We start from the raw sequence: 26,435 nt of genomic DNA on the forward strand, positions 1-26,435 counted from the left end.
AAAGTTATAAACTTAACAAAACATTGTCCTAATTAAGAGTAAGAACCTGTACTCAATGATGTTTTCTAATTACCACATGATCTGACTGCACCAATCATCACATACTCAATGGATTCTTAATTGCACTGTTTAGAGCAAGAACCTTTTACAGAACAAGATCACTTCTTGAAATTAAGTGAAACCCAGAATTTACCCTGAAGAAAATATAATATAAACAGTTTATTTTTAGAACTACATAAATCTAAAACTAAGTGTATATAATTCTTCATTTTATCATCTTCTCACTAAGTCTCAGGGTGACACCTGTCACTGCACATTATCTGCCAGTGCCTTGAAGCCTGGCTTGTTGTTTGAGAGTTAGTCTTAGTCAGGCGCAGCAGGTCAGGCAGCATCCAAGGAGCAGGAGAATCGACATTTTGGGAATGAGCCCTTCTTCAGGAATGGGGACACGGTCCTGTCCCCCTTAGTCCAAGAACTCCCCACCTACGTTCGGGACACCACCCACACCCTCCACCTCCTCTATGATTTTCGCTTCCCCGGTCCCCAACGCCTTATCTTCACCATGGACATCCAGTCCCTGTACATCTCCATCCCCCATCACGAAGGATTCAAAACCCTCCACTTCTTCCTTTCCTGCCGTACCAACCAGTACCCTTCCACTGACCCCCTCCTTCGACTGACTGAACTGGTCCTTGCCTCTTCCTGAAGAAGGGCTCATGCCCGAAACGTCGATTCTCCTGCTCCTTGGATGCTGCCTGAACTGCTGCGCTTTTCCAGCAACACATTTTCAGCTCTGATCTCCAGCATCTGCAGTCCTCACTTTCTTCCAGTTAGTCTTAGTCAGTCTATCAAATGGCTACCTGTGAGATGAGTATCATTTTGGACTTGATTATCTTCATTTGGGAGAATGCTGTCATACAGAGGTATATTTGACCGAGGGTTACAAGATGGCAGAGCCGGCAAGCTAGGCAGTGTTTGGGTTCCAGGGCCCATCTGCTCCAGGCAACCTCTTCCTCCTTTCTTTCTTTAACCTTTTTGTCTTCTTTCTTTTTCTTATTCCTGTTAGCAGAGGGTGTGACATCATGGAGGGGAGTGGCCGGAGGGGGATTCTTGGTGAGGTGGCAGTCTGGCTTGGTAGCGGAGCCAGCGACATCTTATTGTGGTGGACCTGGAGTAGGGACTCCAGGTATGGGTGAGGCAGAAGCTGAAGAGGTGGCAGTGTGGCGGGCCTGGAATGCAGACTCCAGGTATGGGCAAGGTGGTGGCTGAAGGGGCAGTGTATGGTGGGCCTGGAGCAGGGACTCCAGGTATGGGTGAGGCGACGGTGGCTCCCGATTGCAGTAGCCCAGAGCTGGGGATTCTGGTTGTGAGTCTGGGTCTAGCACAGGACCTGGCATTGGCAGCCCATCAGTGGTGTGGGCCCAGCAATGAAGAGGTGACAATTGAACAGTGATGACTCCAACGCTGGTGGTTCTGATGCAGGCAGCAGCGTGGGTTTTCATTGGTTGGCTGGCTCATGATGGAGGCAGTAGAGTGAAGATGGACTTTCTTTCAGCTTTTGTCTTTTTAGTCTTGAAGTATTTCAATGGCAGTGGATTGTGGCAACAGTTGAAGCTTTTACTGTAATTTATAGTGTTGTTCATTGTAGGGTACAAATGACAATAAATCATCATTCATTCACTGTATTTGGAGTAAGTTTTCACTTCAAAAGCACAGGATAACAGGAATGAGTATTTTTCTTTGTCTATGAACATTTCTCTGCTTTGATCTGACGTAAAGCTCAACAACATCTTGCATAGTAATTATCTCCATACCAACTCCACTGCTTTGTAAATCAAACACGGATGGAATTTGGTGACCAATTCACCATTGTCTGCTTGAATAAATGGATTTGAAACAAACATCATGATTTGTTCCATCACATTTAATTACTGAAATCACCTTTTGAATTCTTTTGCTCACGTTCTTAGATGTGCACGAGGGTCTTCTGGATTTTCTGGGGTCTAATTTCTGCTCCTAGTTCTTATGGTCTTATGGTCTTGTGGTTTTTCAATTTTATTTCTGGTATTTTCCCTAGACTCAAGAAGTGTTAAAGCATTTTGTTGTTTAATTGGGAGGACCATACATTCAAATTTGAATGGATTCACAGCATTCGTCATATATGCTGAATCTCTGTCTGTCCCTATTGTTCACAGCTTATCTCATTCAATTTTGATGTTATGTCCATAGGAAACATGAAGTCAAGCATAGTTGTCTTCTTTGCCTGGTTTGTAGTACTTTAGGATAAAATGTCTGACAACTCATTGCACTTTTCATTTCTTGAATTAAGAAAAGTGATGATTTCAGTCATCAGATCTGAAAATCTTTGCAGGACTTTACCTTGGCTGAACCACCTCACATCAAAACGAAGCATTAGTTCACTCTAAACAAAATCAAGTTCACCAAGTAAGGAGTTAAACAATCAGTGGTGAAGGGCTCTTGCTTGGATTGAGTTTACAGTCTTAACAACAACTTTCATTGCACAATAAATGTTTTTTTGCTTAAGCTTTCCACTGGATTAGACAGTGGGAATTGACAAAAATGGGGAAATCAAAAATGTTTTCAGACAAGGACTCTATTTGTCTTACTACTGTGCAAGCACTAAGTGACATGCTCCTGGATTGCTGTTATTATTTCTTCTTTTTTTAAAAAATCCTTGGATGAAGAGTTAGCAGCCAATATCATTGCTTCTTTAATTACTTCAGCAACTGCAAATGATTTCCTTGATCGAAGATGGCAAAAGAACAATGTTGCTTCAAGAAAGTTGTAAAGAGGGGAGTAGGTCATCCTTTCTCACCTGTTGTAATAAAGGACAGAATAAGCTGCTGTCAATTTATACTTCACATGTTTAGTAACTTATAGATTTTTTTTTGTACAACATGCTGTGACACACCTCTGGAACAGTGTGGACTTGACTGGTTCTTCTGGGCCAGAGGTACAAACAGAACTACTGTACCACAAGAGCTCTGTCATTAATGTAAAGCACTACATTAATGTAAAGCACTATCAAAATGTTGCCTATTATGAAAATAAGAACTAAAAAGAAGGAAATGCTGGAATCATTCAGCAGGTCAGGTAATATCTTTCCAGATGGAAGGGCTGATTTTAAAAAATCAGGCCAGGATTTCATTGTTTTTCTAACTGAATCTGAGACCTGTGTGTAGCATTCCATACATTTAATGATGTCTTATTTGACCACAATGTCACATCACTCTTCCGTTTGGGCAGAGAAAGTCCTCTAATTTATTTTTCCTGTTGAGGATTGCCATGAGAGTTTATTCTGTCGGGTTCTTTGATTTTTTAGCTCTTTGCTGCTGCTGACTGTAAGAGCAGGCAATTTAAAACTGAGTCTGAAGATATCGCACCACTGTTCACAATGTATTGTATGAGCAGTCAAACCAAATCCATGTTGGTGCCTACCATGTTGTGGCTGCTCAGTGCTCACATATGAGACAGTGCTCAGGATAAAGGTTGCTGCCACCATTCTCTTTAAGTGTAGAAAAGTGTAAGGCCTGTTTAATCTCATGTGGCGAAGGAAAGCCACTTCTTGGTTTAACTAAATGAGTCTGCTGTAGTTGGTGAGATATAGTTTATTGCTCGTTACAAATTGGTTATTGGATTACATTGATATAATTAATATTATTACAGCAACTTTGTTTATCGGGCTCAGTTGCTCAAAGTCCTAAACAGTTCTGACAACCAAGCCATGTGATATCATCAGAGGAGACAGTGTTTTTGGCATTCCTCAACATTAACCATTTCAGATCCACATACAATGTGGACAAGACTTTGCTAATAGCTAAGTACAATACATAGGCACTTGGATTAAAGTTGAGCTGTGGTAGTGAAATAGAGACATTTTATGTAACAGAAGACAGTTGAGCAACAAAGTACAGGCTGCTGCTAAATCTGAGTTTAGTATCATTTTGGGAACAGCGACATCATTAGGGTTGTTGCTGATCTTTCTAGACATCTAGAAATCAGTGATGCTTGGCTAAGGCTTTGATAAGTCCTTTCTTGACATCATCAGCTTATCCCTTGAGGTTATGTAGCACCTGAATGGCTGAGGATATCGTATCATTATTTTTTTTATGACAGCACTCTGTCCCTGAACTGAACACAGTGCTATTAGAAGAAATAGGAGTGCAAAGCCATCTGACAATCATCTGAATTTAATTTACATTTCAGCACTCACTTCAGGTACATTTCTATTCTATTAGCATGGACAAAAGATTGTCCCATTTATTAAATGAAAACCTAAGTCTAAATTATAATGATTTGCATTCTCCTATCATCAATCTCACTATTCACTCTGAAAACACAAGTGGGTTATACATAAAATAATGTCCTTTACTTGAATGTGTTGTGCCCTCCCAAGTGTTTATGGTTTAACTATTTCAACCTTTTTGTGGGCTGTCCTTACAGAAAATATTCGGGGGTCTACTTTGTCATAGGTATGATTTGAAAATATAAGTGGCAGCACTCAATATCTTATTCTCCCTATCCAATATTCATCAATTAATTATAGGATGCTTGGTTAGACCAGAAAGTCATCTAATAAACTGGTCGACATTTTATCAGTTTTGTTAATAAGTGACAACATTAATGCAAATTGAACGATGTTTCCTCCTTCTGTTCTCAAATGCATTTGCCAAATTCATTAAATATGACTTCACAATAGAAGACACACAGTGTATCTCAGGAAGAGTCGAAAAGCAAGTACAAAATGAAGGGAGAGATTTAAAATAACAAGGTACTGTTAAAAACTAAATGCACTAAAAGTTGAGAATTCCTTTGGACTAATAGCCTTGAGGGAAGCCTTGAAGTCGCAAAAGAGATGTGGATGCACTGATATTAACCTTTCAAAATATCTTCCATTCTTGGAAGACCAAACGGATCTCAGCATTAACCATTTCAGATCCATAGACAATGTGGATTTGACTTTGTTGATAACTAAGTACAATACATAAGCACTTGGATTAAATTTAAGGTGTGGTGGTGAAAGACACATTTGACATAACTAAAGGAAATTGAACAGGAGGAACTCCAAGTCAGAGGCACAAACCACCAATATAATGGCACGAGTTAAGATAGAATGAAAGAGACCACAAGGAATTATTGCCCAGTTTGACTAAAGTTTGCAGATCCAGTCTGGTTTTATGAAAGTGAAGTTGTGTTCAGCAAATGCGTTAAAGTTCTTTAAGGATGTAATGAGCAGAATAGATAGAGGGTAAATCAATAGATGTATAATTGTATTTTCAAAGCATTCCATAAGGTGCCACATAGTGTTTCATGTTCAAGAGCATTGGGAGTGATATGTTAGCATTGCCAAACTAATAGGATAGGGAGTTAAGGCAAATGGGTCACTTTCAGGGTGGAAATCTGTCAAGGCTATTAGTCTACTGGAGTTCTCAACTTTTAATGCATTTAGTTTTTATCAGTACCTTATTGTTTTAAGTCTCTCCCTCCATTTTGTACTTGCTTTTCTAGTCTTGCTGATATACACAAGGTGTCTTCTTGTGTCACTATATTTCAGGGATCAGAGTTGGTGCTTCAACTCTTTACAATCTGTGATAATGACTTAAAAGAAGAGATTGACTGCATTATAACCAAAATTGCTGATGACAGAAAATTAAGTGGTAAATGACACACAAATAGTTGTCATGAAGATAAGGAAAGTCTGCAAAGGAATACAGATAGATTTAGTGAGTGGCACATTCTCCCTGTGTCTCCATAGGTTTGCTCAGGTTTCCTCCCACAATCCAAAGATGCGCAGGTTAGTTGAATTGGCCATGTTAAATTGCTCATAGTGTTCAGGAATGTGTAGGTTAGATGTCCTAGTCAGGAGCGAACATAGGAGAGTAGGGGAATGGGTTTGGGTGGGTTGCTCTTTGGAGGGTCGGTGTGGACTTGTTGGGCTGAAGGGCCTGTATACACACTGTGAAGATTCTAAGATTTTTTGGAAGGGAAGGATATTTGATAAATCCGGCGAGTTCTTTGAAGATGGAGGAAGCAGAGTTGATAAAACGGAACTAGTAGATGTCATTCATTTAGTTTTCTAGGAGGCACTCTACAAATTGCCACATAATAGATTATTGCAAAAGATAGGAATTCAGTATTAAGGATAATTACTGACATGGGTAGCGAGTTGGGAGTTTTTTTTTCCGGTTAGAAAGACACAGCTGATGGAGTATCACAAGTATCAGTTCCATGGTTCAATGAGAGGTCAGAGTGTAATGTCAGCAAATTTGCTGTAAATAAAGAAAGTAGTTGTGAAAGCAGGCTGGGATAAGGACATGAAGAATCTGCAAGGAGACATAACTACTTTGGATGAATTGGCAAACCCTTGGCAGATGGAGTTTAATGCAGGAAAATATGAGGAAAATGCTCTTTGGCAGGAAGAATAAAAAGGCCGACCATTACTTAAATGGAGAAAGACTGTTCTGTCTCTTGCAGAAGAACAGAGAATTGAATTCTATGGAAAGGCAGAAAGATGGGCAGGGGAATGCCCTCTAGTGGTGGACATTGACTATATATGCCTTCCTGCTCCACTGGAAAGGGATTGGTACACGTGGCTGCAAATGTCAGCAACAAGCTGCCATGATAGCCCAAGCCTCTTATGGCACTGGTGTCCCCATATATCATGTGACCTAAACGTTTGCCTGCCAATCCTGAAGTTGGAGTTAGCCCTCCTTCAACCCAGATGGATTTCTGCAACCTTTCTCTTTCTTTTGGTTTGAAAGATGGCAGATTAGGGTCTAATGTTGGTGTAGCCCCTATTGTTCCTGGTTGTGTTTGCATTGACGGAGCTGCATTTCTCATCTGAGGTCCAAGGCAGAACTGCATAAGCTGCTCCAGTGCTGCAATGAAGTCTGACAGTGAAATGTGGATCAAAATGAATAAATTGCAAGACAGGTGCACTGACATTCAAAACGTTGGAAATCACCTGCCAAACAATAAGAGCACTCTCTGAATACAATGAGTACCAGCTGTCATAGGTATGGTTTCAGCTCTTTAGGTGTGCTGTTGGAAGGCTATTTCATTAAACAATTACTCAATTACTCCCCATCGTATCTCGCCTCATTGATCCCAGTGAGATGAAGAGAGTCCAGGAAATGTATGCACTGGCTATTAAAGCCAGAATGGAAGGCTACATTCAAAGTTAATTACCTGTTTTCATTCCTTAATGACTTTCCTGACAGCTGCGCAGGGGTTTCCTGTTCTGCTGAAAACCAACCCAGGTCAAAACAGCGTGTGTGCAGATATTGTAGAGTTCCACCCCAATGTCGTTTAGATATTTCTAATCAGCCTGTGCAGAGATGTTATTATACACCACTGGAGAAGGTGGAACTTGGACCCTTGCCTCCTGGCTCAGAGCTAGAGACATTGCCACTGAGCCACAAGAGCCCTCCCAATGTCGTTTGTCAAAGATTTAACCCCAAGCCTGGCAATTAAATTTCTGCTCAAGTAATCTCACCTCACCGTCGGTGATTAAAATAATGCGTTTTTAAAATTCTTTCAAAGGGACACATTTAAAAACCTCAATTCTATCTTCATGAATGTGACATGTCTCTCTGTCAACATTTCTCTCAGTTATCATCAAAAATTGGGATGCCAATGTTTCTTGTGCAATTTGATAATGTCAAATGTCACATTTTAATCATTTTTTTGCTTTTGCTAGAGCTGGGGATTAAGTTCCTGAAGTCCACTTCCTAATTTTGTATACGAACAACATGAAGGGATGATTTGAACTTTTCATGTCAGTGGAATAGGGATTGTTGTGGATTATCAATATACTGCATCTGAAATTCACTGATTCAATGAAAACAGTCTCTGAAATAATCCTTTGAATTCAGCAACTTTTCATGGGTAATGTCATGAGTTATTTACTATATGCAGAAAAATATTGGATCCCATCACGTGCATACCACAGTGAACACTGACATGAATAAACAGTGACCCTGCAAGCAACCTTGTTTGCATTGTCAAGCTGAAAGCTTTGAAATACTTCCAACACATACACAAGAAAATGTTCTTCAGATCTTCATATTGGCAACATAAAAGCAATATAATAGTCAAAAACAATTTTAGGTTTTCTGACATATAATATTTCCCAAATTAAATTATTGCAAGCATTTGTTACTTGATAATGTTCTTAGGATTTTATATATACACATCCAAATGGGTGGACTGAATTGTAATCTCAAATTCATGTTACTTGTATCTCTGACAGCCCATGAAACAGCATCAGTGACTAAATAGAGCACATATCCAAATTCATGGCTTCTGTGGATAGATGCTGATTTTTGAGGGAGATATTTTCATTATTCTATTTCATGCTGCCTGGCATATAAAATTTGTTTGGAGATTTATTTAAGTAAGTAGCTCCTTTTTAATCTCAGAGGTTTTACTTTAGTTGCTGTGTGGCTAGGAAATGTGTTTTTTTTTAAATAAATTGCAGTTGAATTCCCTGTATCTTATTTTATGCATGGCCAATCAATACTTAGCAAACTAGCCAAACACTGGTGAGTTGAAAATGTTAATCATTTTCTAACTGAGAAGACAAAATTTGAGCTAAGATTACATAGTACATATATACGAGTATGATTGGCTATATAACAAGTTCAGAACACTTATTTTAGAATTACAGGTTATCAGTCCATTGTTAGGAGGTTAAAGTGAGGTCAAAACCACAATTTTAGACTTGGGAATGTGTTTTTTCTGTACATGACCAGTCTCCACCTGGGGTAATCAGAAGTATGTATTTTGCATCCAGTTGATACCAGCTGAAGTTTATTCTGAAATGAAATAGTAATAATTGCAAATGCTAAAAGCTTATTTATTATTTATGAGGATCCAGAGGCTAGGTCAAGAGATGATGGAGTTACCTTAAGGGGACCCTTAATAAATGGCCCAGTGTAACATTTTGTAGATTGATTTTCAACGTTAGACCTGTGCAATGCACCAGGAACATGGAGATTGTTTCTGTAAGGACGTGTACATTGTACGCTTGTTTTATTCATTCACATGAAGTAGATAGGATTAGAAAGACCAATCCTTTTGCACATCCTTAATTGTCCTTGAGAACATCTTGGTGAGTCTCCTTGAACATCTAAGGTCCATGTAGTGTAGGAATGTCTCCTGTGAAGTTAGGTATGGAATTTAAAGATTTTAGTCAACAACAATGAATAAAACTGATTGGATTCCAAGTGAGGATGTTATGTGACTTGGAGAAGAATCTACAGGCGATAGTGTGCCCAGGCAAGTGCTGTACTACCTTTCGAGATAGTTGAGTGTTTGTTCTCTCCAAGCACTTGTAAGTACGTTACTGCGGGGATTCTTGTGGACGGTAAACACTGCTGCCATTGAGCATTGGTTGTAGAGGGAATGAATGTTTAAGGCACAGATCATGTGGTTTGATTTGTCCTTGATCATGTTGAGCTAATTAAATGTGCAACATGCATCCAAATAAATAGGACCTATTCCATTACACTCCCATCTTTCACTGAAATCAATGTCTCAAAAATGAAGTCACTGTGTTCAAATTGAATTAGTTGCAAATATTTGTTTCTCTTTAAAGCAGTCAGTAATTGTCAATTACAATAATTGAAAATCAACAGATTTGGAATGAAGTTGAAACAAAAACATCAAAGTATCACTCCTCCTCTTCAACCACACCTCTCTTCTTTTCCTCTATTCCCTTCACCCTGCTTCCTATTTAGTTTTCCTATTTCCCTCACTTCTCATTCATTCACTTCCCATCCTATTCTCCCTGCTCTTTTCCACCACTGTCTCTGTTCTCTCCATTCATCTGTCTCTTTTCCATCAATCTTCACCCCTTTTCTTGCCCTCTACCCATCGACTGAACGCCAGATAAACTGTTTTGTTTTTCTCTCATGTTTAATGTGACTCTCTGCAGAGAACTGGGAGAGAAAGATAGTTTTTTTTAATCTTGCTGCATACCTGTTGCTTTCTCTTCTGAATTGAACTTTCTATCTTGCTCACAGCCCAAAATATTCACCTTTCTGACAACCAATAGCTGATGATATGCAGAGAAGCCTTTGCCATTAGTAACTGGCCTCCAGTCCACATCAATCAACTTCACTTGTAAACATCCCCTTATCTCCAGTCCACCTACATTTTGCTGGAACCCACAGCTAAACAAACAGGCATCACAAAAAAATATCAAATTCCTTACTAGCAAGACATGCAGCCACCCTGGTAAATCCCTGCAATTCAGACAGTTCTTTCTCATTTCAGGTCAGTCTTAAAAAGCACAAAAGTAAAAATACACAGTCTTTACGCAAGACAATGCTTGAAATTCAGGCATGAATTTGACCAAATATTTGCAGTGTCAATTTTAGGGAGTTTTATTGAACATTCACTCTGCAGGTTTGAGCAAGATATCCCATGCTTTTCCCCATTGCTTACCACATTGCGTAAATACCAGGCCTCTGTGGAAGCATGCCTCCACTACCTTATATTTGGTAGTGGCAGAGGTCCTTTGCTCCAGCCAGGGCTTTCTCCTCTGCCTCTTTCTCTCTCTCTGACCCCTCTCCTAGATGTTCTCACCTTTTCTTCAATCTGTCTCTTCTTCTGCCATTCTTTTCTACTTCTCCTGTCTCCCACCTCTGTACACCTCTCAATCCACCACTCTCTCCCAACTCCCTCACCTTGAACCCTGTGCTTCTCTCTTCTCTTTATCTCCACCCTCTCCCCTTTCTTCCCTCACAGCCTCTCAAACCATCTTCCTTTACCACTGTCTCTCCTGCTCCTTCTCTAACATACTCTCCCACTTCATGCTCGCCCTGTTCCCTCAGTTCTCATATCATTCGTAACCCACACTCATGGTCCTCCTTTTCCCTTCATAGCCCGCCCTCTCCTCTCTTCTTCCCCACCTTGCCCATTCATCCATGCCAAGCTTCCCTTCTCACCTCATTCCACTCCTCACCATCTTCCACCCTTCCTACTCCCACTCATTCCAAATAAACCCAGAAAATAGGCGGCACAGTGGTTGGCACTGCTGCTTCACAGCACCAGAGACCCGGGTTCAATTCCCGCTTCAGGCGACTCACTGTGTGGAGTTTGCATGTTCTCCTGTGACTGCGTGGGCTTCCTCTGGGTGCTCCGGTTTCCTCCCACAATCCAAACAAAAATGTGCAGGTTAGATGGATTGTCCATGCTAAATTGCCCATAGTGAAGGGGTAAATGTAGGGAAATGGGTCTGGGTGGTTACGCTTTGGCGGGTCGGTGCGGACGTGTTGGGCCAAAGGGCCTTTTTCCACACTGTTAGTAATCTAATCTAAAGATATGCCCCTTTACAGTAACATATAGAGAGACAGACAGGGGGAAATAAAACACATGAGTATAGGGAAAACAGTAGTTTGTGATCATTGTTCCAAAATTTTGTATGGTTAGTTTTTGCTGATCTGAAGGTTTCTCCTCTATCTTCCATTTTTTTAGATACTTCCTCTGGTTTGCAAGAGGCACAGGGTGGCTGTTGCACTTATGATAAATGTGTGGCTTGTCCAATTCAAAATCACAGCTTGTAGCATCGACTGAATGCCAGAGAAACTGTTTCTTTTTTCTCTCATGTTTAATGTGACTCTCTGCAGAGAACTGGGAGAGCAAGGTAGTTTTGTTTTTAATCTTGCTGCATACCTGTTGCTTTCTCTTCTGAATTGAACTTTCTATCTTGCTCACAGCCCAAAATATTCACCTTTCTGACAACCAATAGCTGATGATATGCAGAGAAGCCTTTGTCATTAGTAACTGGCCTCCAGTCCACATCAATCAACTTCACTTGTAAACATCCCCTTATCTCCAGTCCACCTACATTTTGCTGGAACCCACAGCTAAACAAACAGGCATCACAAAAAATATCAAATTCCTTTCTAGCAAGACATGCAGCCACCCTGGTAAATCCCTGCAATTCAGACAGTTCTTTCTCATTTCAGGTCAGTCTTAAAAAGCACAAAAGTAAAAATACACAGTCTTTACGCAAGACAATGCTTGAAATTCAGGCATGAATTTGACCAAATATTTGCAGTGTCAATTTTAGGGAGTTTTATTGAACATTCACTCTGCAGGTTTGAGCAAGATATCCCATGCTTTTCCACATTGCTTACCACATTGCGTAAATACCAGGCCTCTGTGGAAGCATGCCTCCACTATCTTATATTTGGTAGTGGCAGAGGTCCTTTGCTCCAGCCAGGGCTTTCTGGATTTCCTGTCACTGACACCACATTCTAACCCTAACCGCACACCATGTCAAATATCACCAGGCACGAATATCCCTTCACAGTATATATAGTGGGAGGCAAATGACAATGAGAAGCTTCCAAGGGCTCATTGATGGTACTGGTCACACTTCATTGGAAATAGCGTCTCATATTCATAAATGCATTACTGTTCCGTCTCATCACCTGTCTAATCAACTGTGATTGTAACTGCAGTTATAAGCTACATCTCCTTCATGCCATGCCATAAGAACATTAGAACGTAAGAACTAGGAGCAGGAGTAGGCCATCTGGCCCTTCAAAGTTAATCCACCATTCGATAAGGCCATGGCTGGTCTTTTTGTGGAGTCAGCTCCAGTTTCCCACCCTCTCACCATAACCCTTAATTTACTGTTCAAAAGATTATCTATCTTAGCTTTAAAAACATTTACTGAGGAAGTCTCAATTACTTCACTGGGCAGGGAATTCTGGTTGAAGAAGTTCCTTCTGAATTCAGTCCGAAATCTGCTCCCCCTAATTTTCAGGCTATGTCCTCTTGTCCTAGTTTCACTGCCAATAGAAATATCTTCTCTACATCTATCTTATGTCGTCCCTTCATAATTTTATATGTTTCTATAAGATCCCTTCTCATTCTTCTAAATTCTAATAAATGTAATCCCCGTCTGTGCAGTCTGTCCTCATAAGTCAACCTCCTCAACTCCTTAATCAACCTAGTGAACCTCCTCTGCAGCGCTTCTAGTGCCAGTACATCTTTCTCAAGTAAAGTAACTATGTTAGACCCCTGTCTGAAAGATATTAATCTTTACTTAATTGCCATTGTTCAATGTAATAGCATCACATGCTGGAAAATCTTCAAATGATTGAAAACAGTCCCTTGTCCCGTTGATCCAGAAAAGTTAAGAAAAGGAAACAAGGACAAAACTTGCTTCAGGGAAAAAACAGGGGCTATATGCCTTATGACTAACATATCTTCAATTATACATGATCATTTTTGCAACTAAGATCTATTAAAAGCGGGTGTCAATTATTTCTTGTCTGTTTTGCTGCACCCAATGCTCTTACATGCTACAGATATGATGTGGAGGAGCCGGTGTTAGACTGTGGTGGGGAAAGTTATAAAATCACACAATGCCAGGTTATAGTCCAACAGTTCTGTTTGGAAGTACTAGCTTTCAGACCGCTGCTTCTTCATCAGGTAACTAGTTGTGTGATTTTTAACTATGCTATAGATAGTGTTGCTCCTGCTCAAAGTCCTAACTTACCTTTCCAGAACACTGCTGTCACTTTCTCAGTTCCTTAACATCCACCACATCTGCTCTTTGCAGGCTCCATTAATGCAGCAGAGCAGCATTTAAGTAACTTTCCCCTAAACGGTGCGGGTACTAGGAAAATCACTGCATTTCAATCCACATGTTTCCACTTCCTGAAACCATAGCTGTGCATAGACATCAAAGGTCTCTGCAGGATCACAGTAGAAAAATGGGAAACATTGCATGCAAGGATTAATGGCACACTATGTGAAGTGCACTGCAAGGATGCCAGAATAATCCAAGTATTCAAACCTTTCTTCTGGAGAGGTTTGTCTGCTCCATGATGGCCCTGTTGAAGAATGAGCTGAAGTGTATCTATACTCAGCCTCAGTTAGAGGTCTGTGTAATGAAGTCATCAACCATGGTGGCAGAGGTTGCAAATACCAGAAGCCCTCATCTCCCAGGAGCTATCTTTGTAAGGCATCTGGCCTTTGAAATAAAACAGGAATGTGAAAGCATACAGGTTTCATGATAGCTTCCAGACTACCTGCCACAGACTTGTAAGATGTTACACCAATGATCACAGGTGACTAGCACATTGACGGAATAGAAGCTGAATTCAGATCTGCTCTGACATTTTACTTCCAATACAACCTGTGTGCAGTCAATAGCACACTGCACCTGAGGAATGCCAGCTGTCCTGCCTGGGTTGCAGCATTACCCTCATCACAGGGAAATGAGGCAAAGCACTGTGATTAAAATGCATTGATAACAGCATTTGTGGGTTAAGGATTGAGAGTTTCCCGGTGAATCCTTGAAGCAGTCAGTTTGCAGCAACAAGTTATTCCACTGTCACCTCGACAACTGCCAGCGTAGGATGGCTACTCTGCAAATCCTGCTCCAAAATATGAGAAATGTTCTGGGATGGTCTCCTGGGACATCATCAGTTAAGAGTCGCAACACACCTCAGACAACTGGAGGAAATGGCTTCAAGGATGTGTCCTGACTGAACTGGGAAGATTACATCGACAATTGTCCCCCACTGTTCCGCAAGTCATCACAAAATGCATAAATGTGTAAAATCCCAATGAGTCTGACCAATTTCCTGACTGACAGCTGCTCAGACAAAAGTAATTCACACCCAATTATTTTCAGTAACAGTAAAAACAATTATTTATTGTGGCACACTTGTTTTTAACAACAGCAGTAAAAAGAAGGGATTCCTATTTCATGTAGCTTAAACTATACTCCTTCAAAACCCCTAAAACACGCACACTCAGTCATGACTAAGTCAGACAAAAACAATTAGTTTAATGCGTATGCTACTGTTGGAAAAGAATATTGACAGCGTCAATAAAATTCCAGAGATCAAATATCCAGATCACAAGATACAAAGTTACTTTTCTCACAGTTGTTTTGATATGTGCAATTATGATACACAATTATCTATGGGATGAAAGTTTTGATTAGAGGGTTGCTTAGTTGAAACTATATCTTTCTTCCTTTTGACGCTTTCTTGATTTTTTGCAATACATGGAGAGAAAGAGAGAAGGAGGATTGTTACTTTTGGAATTTATAGCTTTTTGAAAAATTTCTGTATCTTAACCAATCGGGCTGCTGTTGTCAGTAAATTTCCCTGACTTATAGTCAGAGAGTCATAGAGATGGACGGCATAGAAACAGACCCTTCGGTCCAACCCGTCCGTGGCAACCAGATATCCCAACCCAATCTAGTCCTACCTGCAGGTACCCGGCCCATATCCCTCCAAATCCTTCCTATTCATATACTCAACCAGATGCTTCTTAAATGTTGTAATTGTACCAGCCTCCATCACGTCCTCTGCCAGCCCATTCCACACATGCATCACCCTCTGCATGAAAAGGTTGCCCCTTAGGTCTCTTTTATGTCTTTCCCCTCTCACCCTAAACCTATGCACTCCAATTCTAGACTCCTCCACCCCAAGGAAAAGACCTTGTCTATTTACCCCGTCAATGCCCCTCATGATTTTATAAACCTCTATAAGGTCACCCCTCTGCCTCCAACATTCCAGGGAAAACAGCCTCAGCCTGTTCAACCTCTCCCTATAGCTCAAATCCTCCAATGGTGCTCAGTCTGTAATTCTCTGTCTTATTGTTTCCAAAAATCAATATTGCATTGCAGAGTTTAACAATATGTAATACTTGACTATCAGGTTGCAAACTTTTCCTGGTTTTCAAGTTATAGCAGTCCATCTCCCATTTTACCTTATCATACCCCAAAAAGTGAAAGGTATGTGGTCACGTACAGATGGTAGACTCTGGACCTCCTGTGCCTCTCCTATAGGGGAGCATCAACTGTGATTTTGTTAGAATAAAGCCAGCACAGAGCGGAACACTTGTCTTGATTTTCTTCCCAGAGTAACAAGTCCTTGTCTGATAAGGACTTTAACAGGCTAGAAGGATGTTCATTTGCCTTTTCAACCTTGACATTTGAATGTTCTCATGATCATGAAGTAATGAGTATTGAGAAGTCATAATGCGGCTGTACAGGACATTGGTTAGGCCACTTTTGGAATATTGTGTTCAATTCTGCTCTCCCCGTCGTGAAGCTTGAAAGGGTGCAGAAGAGATTTACAAGGACATTGCCAGGGTTAAAGGGTTGGGCTATAGGGAAAGGCTGAATAGGCTGTGGTTATTTTCCCTGGAGTGCGGGAGGCTGAGGGGTGGCCTTATAGAGGTTTATAAAATCATGACAGGCATGGATAAGGCGAATAGACAAGGTCTTTTCCCAGGGGATCCAAAACTGGAGGGCATAGGTTCAAGGTGATGGGGGAAAGATTCAAAAAGGACCTAATGAATTCTTTTTCACTCAGAGTTTGGTGCATGTATGGAATAAGCTGCCAAAGGAAGTGATGGAGTTTAGAGGCATATGGGCCAAATGATTAATTTAGGATATCTGGTAAACTTGGACAAGTTGGACCAAATGGTCTATTTCCTTGCTGTACAGCTCTATGTCTCTTTGACTCTAAATGAACCAAACAGGGAACTCCAGCACAGTGGTTATCTTCATTCTTTTCAAAATCCCGTGAAATATTACTCCGTCAAGTGAAGTTAAGCAAAGTCACATGATATTAAGGGACTAAATCTATATTGGTCACAGTTAAGCAGAATAATGCAACAATAAATTAATCAAGAATCAACTTTGGTTGCATGATTATAACTAAACTAAAATAGACTGTCAATGTTCTTCCAGCCACAGCAGGGCTTTTCATAACTTCTCATATACCGGTCATGGAATTACAGGGCACAGAGAAATTGAGGAGAAGCAGGTGCGCTAGTAAGTGGAGGACCAGCAACAACCTTCTGTACCTTCCAAACAGCCTGGGTTTCTTAGTCCTTTTTTAAAAATTCAAAGTATACAGGAGAAAAAGTTGCTTATAACTTCAAATCTATATAAATCTAAACCAAAAGATCACAACACATATTTATATTTGCATCGAGTTTGTAAAACGTATTGAATTATTTATGGATTCAGTCAAACAGAGATATCCAAAGATTATACATGTACAAATTTAAACATACATTGATAAAATTGATTATTAATTGAATACAAAGATTAATTTTAGTGAAAATCTAATTGCATCTTTTTTTTTAACCATGCTTCAGGACAATTTATTCAACTATAGCTCCAACATTGGCATCTTCCAAATAAGTGCAATATTATTCAGTTTGGTCCTACCTGCAGAAGTAGGACAAGTAAAATACAGTCAATTGTTGCCACATCAACCCACTTCTCAGTCATCATAAAGTGATAGAAATTGTCTTCATTAGTATTATAAACAGGCCCATACTCACCAATTATTGATGATTAGTTTATGTTCTACCAGGACCATTCAATTCATTAGTATCTTGTTTAAAACATGAACAAAAGATCTTATTTCAAGTTGAGGTGAGAATGACTGCTCTTGACATTTGTGCAGATTTGAGCAGAACATGATATCTAAAAGCCATCATAAAATGAAAGTCAATGGCAATCAGGAGCAATTTCTTCACTGGTTGAAGAGTCATATGCAACACAAAGGAAAATGATTTGGCTGTTTTAGTTCAACCATGTCACTACCAGGACATTGCTTCAATTCTTCAGTTTCTGAGGCCCAAGTGTCTTCAACATCTTTGTCTATGCCCATCTCTCCATAATATGGTCAGATATTCTTTGATGATTACAGATCCTTAGATAAGGTAACTGTCCATACTTGTATGTAACAAGATCTGGATAAAATTCAGGTCTGAGCTAATAAACATCAGCATCACACAAGTGTCAGATAGTGCCTGTCTCCCACAAGACAGAACTTGACCATCTCCTGGTAGCATTTCATGACAATATAATCATGGCATTCCCCATAATCAAAATCCTAATAATTATCAGCAGCGTAACATAAGTACCAAGGCTACAAGAGTCAATTGAGGGTAGAGTCAGTACAGCGGCAAGTTACTTGATTTTTGAATATTTAAAACTTTCCTGATTAGATGTTAAGGAATGACTCAATGTATGTTGTGGAATGCAGATCATCACAAATTAGTGCAATTAAATGCTATTGAGTGAAAAATGATGACAAAATTTCCCTGTATAGATACTTTTTGTTATCTACTGCTATGTAGCCTCTATTGGAAAAATGCAAAAATTACTGAATACTTTACCTTGATTTTTAAGAATCTAAACAATTTTATGTTTGCACTTGGTAAGACAGTTTATAATTTAACTTTGGCTGGGGAAAGGAGGACAGGTATTTCTTCCTAATACCTGCTCCAAACATTCAACCAAAATTTGTTTGAAAAATGAACTTTATTTTCTTTTCCTGACCAAGTCTTCACTGTAATGCTTGTCCTTTCCAGATCACTTCACAGTATCTCATCAGAGAGAACTCCATTGTCATTGCATTCAATTCAGTGAATTAACTCAACCTCTATAGCTATCACAACATTTTACAGGAATTATCAATTTATTACATGAAGGTGATGTATCAATTAACTTGATTAAGAAGCTATCCATCCATATTGGCTCAGGGTTATGATTATGATCAATATGTGCAGAAGAGCATGGTGCCATGGTATATGTTTTCAGAGCACCGACATATGCAACAAGAAAATCATGTATTCCACTCTAATGGATTAATGAATTCAGATAACTGGGCAATAAATATTAGCAAGACAAAATATAAATTCTTTTGCCCATGGTGAGGAGGAATAAAACAGCAATATCTACCTGATGCTCCTGGTTGTACTCAGACATGTCTTGGGAGAAAGTAGTTTTAGATTTCCCTACAGTAGTTGTGGCTCAACAGAGGTCAGGTGGGCCAAACATAAGGAGTGAGGAAAGGAAGACAACTTGGATTTGATTTTCCACTTGTTTCTGTTAGCTATTTCAGCTGAATCCAGGTGGAATGAAAACCAAACATATTCAGTCATTTTCAATCACATTGCCCACAGATTAAAATAGTTTTGATGTGAAACCAATTTTTAGCAGCATTTATAAAACTGCACCAGATTATCAACCTTAAATACATAATTAAATATATTTTAATTGAAAGAAATAGTGTGAAACAATAGCCTTCTATTAAGTTGTCTGTTTGCACGGAAGATTTTAATTTTGTGATGATACAAATGTATGCTAGCAATAACTTGAAGCAGAACTGAAGCAGTGCAATTTCAAGCTTATTTTCAGTGCTGATTGTTGCTTGCACCCTATATAGAAATTGTACTGATATATCCTAAAGACTAACAAAATTGATGTACCATGATGATGTGCAGAACATCTTTGAAATTTATAACAAGTCAATTTTTAGCAACTATTGTACATATTTAGCATGAAATTGATTAGGGGGGAGGAGAAAACTTTGAACGGACTCTTACAGAAAACTGAACAATGTGGGCTATGGTGAGAACTATGGCAGAATCATGTGAGAGGTGCAGCAAGGCCTACCTAAACATCGAGAACAACACATTGCAACTTTTGACTAAGTTACAAGCATCATATTATCATGAGGCAGTGGCAAGTTTGCCTATTAAGTGGGTTTACTGCTCATTAACAACCTTATTAATCAATTACATTGCATATTAATGCATATTAATGTGACAGTCACAGTGGAATGTAGAATGTTACTTGCTCAGTTGGCGGAATATGGATATCTCAGCATTACCGCATGAGTGGTTCCAGTCTTCTCCTACGAGGGACAGAATTCTATCTTCACATCTGATCTTGAGTACTGTCCATTTTGGTTTCTTCTGCTTTGTTATAGGATGCTTTCCCCCAGAGTTATAGAAAAGGAGAGATTGAGTGAGATGGAAGTCAGTGCCATGGCTGTTAATGCTGGTCAAGTGTACAAAAAGGCACTAAGGTGTCCTCAGTGAGTGTGCTAGTGACATTCAGGGTAATGGTATGGAGAGGTTATGGCAGAGCTATGGTTAAGGGAGGGAAATGTGAGCTACTGCAGCATGCTTAGAGACAATAGATTGAACACTTGGGTGGTGGATGCATTTGCAGACATACAGTGAGTGTGAGGTAGCAGAGAGAAGAATGTAACACTACTCTGGTGGGTAGAGAAGGTCATTGATCTTCTTATAGGGTTGCTAGCCCTTCCTCTAGATTGTACATTGGCACTGAGCTGGGTGGCAACCTTGGAACAGGCTGCCAGGGTCTTTGCCAATCCTGTAGAAAGAGGATGACCCTCTTCAGGACTATCAATCCAGCAGGATTTCTGCCATAGAGTCATGACACCATTTCTTCCCTGTCAGACGTCTTTGGGAAGACTTTTATTCCATTAGCAGGGAAGCTTCAAAATAACAGAGCTTATGATGTTTTAAAGATGTTATGGGCTCCACAGATTCTGGTTATTCGGCTGATATCCAGTGAGTAGTACATTATTCTGGAAACAGTGAGTGGTAGAATGTGACTAGAATCAAGGGAGTGGGTAGTGGGCACCATTTAGCAGTTAATGTGGTAAGTTTGGTAAGAAACAAAAAGAGAACTTGCTCGACCTCATGAAGAGAAACCTTAGATGAAACCTGGTAAAAATGACACTTGGCTCAAATAAAAATTAAAATTCAGCCTGATATGTTGGCAACAGTGAAAGATGCTGTAATTTTTTTTACCAATTTACTTGACTCAGCATTCTGTCACGCTCATGTTGCTGTCAGTTGCATGGTCGTCAAGGGTGAAGTTATCTATGACTTGGTTTGGAACAGAATTCTAATCTCCTCCAAGGATAAGACAGCCATTGCTCTTTTTAAATCAGTGCACAAATAACTTTTTACCAAAAGCATTTCAAACCAAATGTTCACAGTTTATCTATCAGAATCAGTTTTTTTTCAGGATCACTTTATTCTATATTTGGGAGTAATTGTGGTATAATTGGATCAGAAATACTTGCCCTGCATTTGCAAGAATAAGCAGTCTGTGAAATGAAGCTCCATCAAAAATTGGCTTCAATTTAAAATAAGGCAGTACCATGTTTTGCCCTTCTTAATGCCTTTCCCAGACATTTTTGAAGCATGCAGGCATTTTATAGCCAAAGTAATATTATATTTTTAAAGTAGGAAACTCTGTGCAGTGCAATAAACAGCAACATTTTATTTAGGTACCAGTTGACAAATAAATATTGGCAAGAGCACTGAGCAAATTCCTCTGCTCTTGTCCAGCAGAGAACCATAAAATCATTTGTGTCTGCTTGAGAAGGCCAGTCGGCCTTTATATCAAATAGGCAGTACTTCTGACAGTGAAGAACTCACTTTGTACACACAGCGGTGTGTCAAGCTGGATCACCTCTTTGACTCTCTACAGAACAATTTTGATCCACAATCTTCCATTTTAAAGGTGAGAGGATGACCACTGTACGACAGCTAAGCTTTTTAAATTAATGTTATAGCGCATTTGATTAGGTCAAACCTGCCTGCAGTGGACATCTTGTAATGTACACTGTTATTTTGACAATTCCCTGCACCTTTCAGCTCAGAAGTGTTTTGTTCATAGCTTGCAGGAAGTGTGAACTGTCAATGGCATGTGGAAAGCAATGGGCTTCTGTGACAATTGAGGCAAACAAAACATTGATTTAACTCATGAGATTAAAGTCCTAGGCATGAAACAGGAATGAAGGATAAGAAATTGAAAATAATTAGATAAAGATAAATAAAGAGGGGGGTGAAAGGTTGAATTGCAAGAGAGAGAAAGAAAGTGATAGAAATGAAAATCAAGACAAAAAAGACATTTTTAAAAACTTCAGCAACAATTATGAGGAAACATGAATACTCGGTTTAAAGAGATTAATTGACATTGCATTACTAATCATCACTTTAAATGAACATAATTATTAGTGAAAAAGATTAACTTTCTGCAGTGAGTTTAATGGGAATTTAATTTAAAAATCCAACAAATTCTCAATTTACTGTAATTTTGAGTTTAGCCTTACCGTTAAGGAAATGCTAAACTGTCATAAATCAAGCAGAAGTTCTTTGGAAATCTGTTATCATGGTTTATCTTTTATTCCCCTGAACTTGCTGATGGATTTGAACACTAATGATAACAATAATAAAGTGTATTGTTTGCACATCTTTATTTGTCAAACAAGGTTTAGCCCAAAATTAACACAGTTCATGTAATATAACTTTGGCATTGAAACTTTTCCCCAGAGTTTATACCATGGGCCTATTATAATATAATCTGTGAACCACCCCAGGATTTGCCTTACTCCAGATTTTCTTGCCTCTGGCCCCTTGATTAGAGAGTTAGAAGTTAATCAATGAGAGGGTGAAGGGGAAGTTCAAGTTCCTGAAACATCAGGTAGAGTTTTCTGTTCCTGGCAGTGGTGAGCTTTAAGGCTGGAAAGGTAATTAATTAGCCAGGGAGGTGGTGGTTGTGTAGCCAAACCATGTTGCTCTCCCACCTCCACAAAAACACAGAGTCAACTTCCCAGCTGTTAATTGAGACCCTTGCATTGTTGATTATGGAACACTGAAAGACCTCAGCCTTCAGTTGCCAGCAGGCCTGACATAATGTGGGGTTTAATGATAGCTGTTATCTAACAAGCAGCTTGTCCCCTTTGAAAGGAGTAGTGGGATGGGTCAGCAGATGTACAAGGAGCTCCTTAGATCACAAGGCTATCAATGCATGATCAAGGATTTGGACCTTGGGGTTGCTCAATGGAGCTGCAATCTCACTTTGATTCTGACCTCCCTGATCCCCCACAAACTCTAACCAGAATTCCCACTCCACCGATGATTGGCCTTGTTAAACGAGGTGTCTATGATCCCAGAATTCTGGGGGTTCACTTCCAGCAGTAGCTATTGGCTTTTTAAGTAGCGCTGTTCAGCACACGATTTTCTGGTCTCTGATTGTCTGTCTGTGCCTTCACCATTGGCTGATTGGCTTGTGATTCAGCAGGCCTGCCCATGAAGAGATAGCAAGGTGCCTCGCAGTCTTTCCAACTAGAAGGCGAGAACCCCAATGCCTCAATAAGATTCTGTCCAATTCCAAATGCATCTTGAACTTCAATATTGCATTATACAAATATAGATGTTTATATATCGTGCAAAAAGAGTGTATTAACAACTTTGCCTTTCAACTTTTTTTATGCAAATTGTACTGACTTACTATTTCCTGTAAACTCCATTCCTTGCAGATTGTTGTTCTGATGTTGACAGTCTTGCTCACATGATGTATTACAGAACAGCAATGCTCCATCACAATGCATGCAGTGACTCTGATACTATGTCCCTACAGAATAAAGCCACGATGTTGCTGAGTATATAAAAGCAAAAGTTAAATAAACTCATAAAATCAGTCAACCATTGGTGTTAAAAATTGGACTTGCCTCTTTTTTTTGGAAAATAAATTATGTCCATCTTCATTCCACAAACAGCAAGGTTGATTTGTCTGTTTGACAATTCATATCCAAGCGATTCATAATCAAATGAGTAGACATTGCTTTTCAACATGTGTTTGGTTCTCGATTACCTCAGACCAGGATCATTAGTTTATAGCACCCTAAAGGAATATATCAAAAGATTTAAAGGCAACCTTGAATTCAATGTTGTTATTGCAAATGATTACAACGTGTCAATGGTTATGCATTTCTCCTGTAGTTTGGTGGAAAGAATATCAATAATAACAGCCAATATTACATTTAACAAAAGTCATATTAGATTCCCTACAGTGTGGAAACAGGCCCTTTGGCCCAACAAGTTCACACTGACCCACCCAGATCCATTCCCCTATATTTACCCCTGACTAATCCACCTAACGTTACAGGCAATTTAGCATGGCCAATTCACCTAGCCTGCACATCTTTGGACTGTGCGAGGAAACTCAAACAGACATGGGAGAACATGCAAACTCCACAAAAGACAGTTGCCCGAGGTGGGAAGTGAGCCCAAGTCCCTGTCGCTGCAAGGTAGCAGTGCTAACCACTGAGCCACCATGTCGCCCTTGCTGGCCAATGCCTATCGATAGAGTAAATGATATTACAATGAAGGAAAATATGGACTATCAAATTTTGACTTTCATCATCTGATTGTTATGCCCAAACCACTTCATGGACTAATTTTTATTTTAAACAGAAAGGACAATTTCTGACCTGAAATGGCTGCTGTAAACACTTGACCACAGACTGAGGCAGGTGCTGAGACCAATGCTGAGTAAGTGAAATAATTACACTGAAATAAATATTTTATTGAAAGACACTGAAACCAAGCAACTGAGTCAGCATTGTGAAATTTACATCTCCTGATTTAAATCAAATTCGAATGACAATTTCACAGGTTGAGTGATGAAAGGCTCAATTGTCTGTTAGTCAACTGAGAAAAACAAGGTGATAGAATTCAAGGTATGTAGACACCTTTTCATAGGTGTTTTTGAGCAATGAAGGAGAGCAAAGGAAAAATATTAACAACAGCTGGATGTCTCTGTCTTTCTGCCCCTTCCTCTTTGCCTCTCAGATCCAGTGAAAGAGCAAATGGGGAAGTAACTATTCACTAAGAACTCAAAAATACGAACAAATTTCACTGTTACTGAGGAGGCCGGTCAATAATTAAACAACTGTGGTCAGATATTGAAGATCTAATACATTAAGGATAAGTAGGACTTTTAACATGTGCGCAATTAATTCTTCCTGCCTTAACTCAAGATTCTCTCCCTTTTAAAATAATAACCTGTGTTTGATGGTGCCACTTGCATTTTTTGTCAGAGAGCTAACATGTATTAAATCATTTTATTTTTTTCATTGGCTTCTTTATTTTGTTTTAGATAATTATATTTCAAATTTACACATGATGTGATACATACTAAAGAAAAATGTTGTGACTGAACAGTGAAGCAGAAAGTGGGGAATTACCCTTCATTACCTGGTTATAGCAAACTTTTAGGAAATGCTCGAGATGTGGTGAATGAATTAATTGAGTTAGAGAAAAATGAATTTAATCCTTCAAAAAATGTTTACAAGAAAATACTGCAAAAAACGTTTTCCCGAATCAAAGATTAAAAATGATATAATGTCTGTGTTTGCCATTAATGCTTTTGTGCAGCTGAATGAAATAACTTTGGTAAAGCTAACAGCTTTGTACTACAATGTTGAAAACATTCTCAAGGTTAGTGTGTTCACTTTGGCCAGAGTCAGTGTGAATAATTGCAACAAGATTTCTGCCAAAATGGAGTACCTACAAGAGTTGCTCATCCAGTTTATTATCCAAGGATGGTCTGACAGTGTGAAAGGAGCACCTCAAAAAATTCAATCATTTTGGCCATACAGAGAAAAACTTGATACATCATGACAATTCATCTTCAGGGCAAGCATTCCCAATTACAAAAAAATATTAAGCCAAAATAGCATTCCCATGTTACCGAGTGCATAGAGAGGTTAGCCCATGAGTCTTTGTACTGGCCAGGGTCTTCAATGACTTGCAAATGTATGTGAGAAACATCAAACATATCAATCTCTGCATCAGAAGGCGCCTTAGTATTCACATGCTGTTCCACCCACCTCTTGGATGAAAGTGGCAAAGACTTATTCACAGTACATGGGGAAGAGTACATTCTTGTGATGGATTGCTTCTTTAAATTTCCCATTGTTCTATGACTCAACACACAATGAGGGCAAACAGCATTGACACAATTAGTAATAATTTTCAGTCTATTCAGTGTCCCAATTCAAATAGAATCTGACAATGAAGCTCAGTATATTAGCAACTGTGATTCCACCATCTACGCTCAAATGGTCTAGTGGAACATATGGTACATTTAATCAAATTAATGATATGTCGACCAACATAGCAAGACTTGTACATTGCATTGCTGAATGTTCATGTAACACCAGTGGGGAATGGTTTAACATCCCCTGCAAAACATATGCTCAGAAGACAAGTGTGATTTACTTTGCCTAGCAAGCAATTGTCTCACTTTCCAATACATAGGCATTCTTCTTCAAAGTCAGAGGAGAATTAAAGAGATACATCATGATGTCTCCTTCCACAACTATGCATTGTGCATAGAGCAAATTGGAAATGCCAATACATGGGCACCAGCACAGAATTCTAAAATATGCAAGTGTCTAGAATTTACAAAGTCATTACTAATCATGGAATTACACTGTGAAGGAACAGAAGCCAGCTCAGACCATTGCATAACATATTAACCATTTATGAAGAAAATGAAGAGGAATACCTGCAATGATGATTATGTGGTGATGTTGAGCAACAGCGATCAGTAACAAGATAAGCAAGTTGTCAAACAAGTGCAACAGGGAACAACACACTTCTAACATGTATGATCACCAGATTAGAACATAGTGTGTAAAACCTCCAAACAATTACATTGAAATTTGAAATTTAGTTTTGTAAACTCCGTTTTACCCATTGTATATTTATCAATTTAACAATATGTGCTT

Source organism: Chiloscyllium plagiosum, unplaced genomic scaffold (genome assembly GCF_037043375.1).
Source record: "Chiloscyllium plagiosum isolate Xiang-an unplaced genomic scaffold, Cpla_swu_hap1 HiC_scaffold_36, whole genome shotgun sequence".
Lineage (NCBI taxonomy): Eukaryota > Metazoa > Chordata > Chondrichthyes > Orectolobiformes > Hemiscylliidae > Chiloscyllium > Chiloscyllium plagiosum.